We start from the raw sequence: 2,500 nt of genomic DNA on the forward strand, positions 1-2,500 counted from the left end.
CCTGTCAGAGAGGAAGTCTGTGATCCACCTGCAGGTGGAGTAGGGCACGTTCAGCTGGAAGAGCTTGTCCTGAAGCAGGGCAGGGATGATGGTGTTGAAGGCAGAGCTGAAGTCCACAAACAGGATCCTGGCGTAGGATGCTGGGGCGTCCACATGCTGTAGGGTGAAGTGGAGGGCCATGTTAACTGCGTCGTCCACAGACCTGTTGGCTCTGTAGGCAAACTGAAGGGGGTCCAGGAGAGGGTCTGTGATGGCTTTGAGGTGTGCCAGGAGCAGGCGCTCAAAAGACTTCATTACCACAGATGTAAGGGCGACCGGTCTGTAATCATTTAGTCCTGTTGGCCTTAGCTTTTTGGGCACAGCGATGATGGTGGAGGACTTGAGACAGGCTGGTACATGGCATGTCTCCAGGGAGGTGTTAAAGATGTTGGTGAACACCGGAGACAGCTGGCCAGCGCAGTGCCTGAGGGTGGCTGGAGAGACAGAGTCCGGCCCGGCTGCTTTGCGTGGATTCTGCCTCTTGAAAAGCCCATTAACTTCTCCCTCCTGAAAGGAGAGAGTCGTTTCTGTAGTATGGGTGGGGGATGGGGCCTCTTGGGTGGGAAGGGGTGGTTCAGGACAGTCCAATTGTCTTTCAAATCTACGGTAGAACTCGTTCAGGTCGTTGGCTAGGCGGGAGTCGTTAGTGGTGTGGGGCGCTCTGGGTTTGTAGTTGGTGATGTGCCTGAGCCCTTTGGCAGACAGAAGCAGCGTCGTTAGTAGAGAACTGGTGTTTTAGTGTCTCTGAGTACAGTCGTTTAGCCTCTCTCACCGCTTTGCTAAACCTGTTCTTCGACTCCTTGAATCTGTCTCTATCCCCACTCCTAAACGCTTCCTCCTTCTCCAACCTCAACCTTTTGAGCTTTGCTGAGAACCAGGGCTTGTTGTTGTTAAAGTTCACCCTGGTACGTGTTGGGATACAGCAGTCCTCACAGAAGCTGATGTACACAGCCTCTGTGAGTTCATCCAGACTATTGGTAGCAGTCGTGAACATATCCCAGTCAGTACAGTCTAAGCACGCCCGCAAATCTTCCACAGCCTCACTGGTCCACTGTTTAGATGTCCTCACAGCAGGTTTACAGAGTTTTAGTTGCTGCCTGTATGCACGAATCAGGTGGACCAAGGGAGTTCTGTGCGAGCCGAACAGCCCCGTGACCCACAAGAGAAACATCCCCGCCAAATTCGAGCGTTTGACGGGGTCTATCCGTGAAAAAATATTCACGTTTTTGAGTGCACATGCATTTCTGCTGCAAATGCCTCTGGAAGTTTCATGCCGTTCGTATGCCAATTGTGGCAACACGAAAATGACCCGTTTTCCCATTCCGAGGGATTTCTGTGCGACCCTAACAGCCCCGTGAGCCACAAGAGACACATCCCCGCCAATTTCTAGCGTTTCACGGGGTCTATCCGTGAAAAATATAGACGTTTTTGAGTGCACATGCATTTCTGCTGCAGATGCCTCTGGAAGTTTCATGCCGTTCGTACGCAATGTGGCAACACGAAAATGACCCCTTTTCCCATTCCGAGGGATTTCTGTGCGACCCTAACTAACAGCGCCCGTGAGCCACAAGAGAGACATCCCCGCCAATTTATAGCGTTTCACGGGGTCTATCCGTGAAAAATATAGACGTTTTTGAGTGCACATGCATTCCTGCTGCAAATGCCTCTGGAAGTTTCATGCCGTTCCTATGCAATGTGGCCACACAAAAATGACCCGTTTTCCCATTCCGAGGCATTTCTGTGCGACCCTAACAGCCCCGTGAGCCACAAGAGAGACATCCCCGCCAACTTCTAGCGTTTGACGGGGTCTATGCGTGAAAAATATTAAAATTTTTGAGTGCACGTGCCTTTCTGCTGCAAATGCCTCTGGAAGTTTCATGGCGTTCCTATGCAATGTGGCAACACGAAAATGACCCCTTTTCCCATTCCGAGGGAGTTCTGTGCCACCCTAACAGCCCCGTGAGCCACAAGAGACACATCCCCGCCAATTTCTAGCGTTTCACGGGGTCTATCCGTGAAACATATAGAAGTTTTTGAGTGCACATGCATTCCTGCTGCAAATGCCTCTGGAAGTTTCATGCGGTTCGTACGCAATGTGGCAACACGAAAATGACCCGTTTTCCCATTCCCAGGGATTTCTGTGCGACCCGAACAGCCCCGTGAGCCACAAGAGACACATCCCCGCCAATTTCTAGCGTTTCACGGGGTCTATCCGTGAAAAATATCAATTTTTTTTTGACTGCACATGCATTTCTGCTGCAAATGCCTCTGGAAGTTGCATGCGGTTCGCATGCAATGTGGCGACACGAAAATGACCCGTTTTCCCATTCCGAGGGATTTCTGTGCCACCCTAACAGCCCCGTGAGCCACAAGAGAGACATCCCCGCCAATTTCTAGCGTATCACGGGGTCTATCCGTGAGAAATATTCACTTTTTTGAGTGCACATGCATTCCTGCTGCA

The sequence above is a fragment of the Petromyzon marinus genome, unplaced genomic scaffold, assembly GCF_048934315.1.
Source record: "Petromyzon marinus isolate PM22_M1 ecotype Great Lakes invasive population unplaced genomic scaffold, UKy_Petmar_22M1.pri1.0 PM_G_Scaffold_28, whole genome shotgun sequence".
Classification (NCBI taxonomy): domain Eukaryota; kingdom Metazoa; phylum Chordata; class Hyperoartia; order Petromyzontiformes; family Petromyzontidae; genus Petromyzon; species Petromyzon marinus.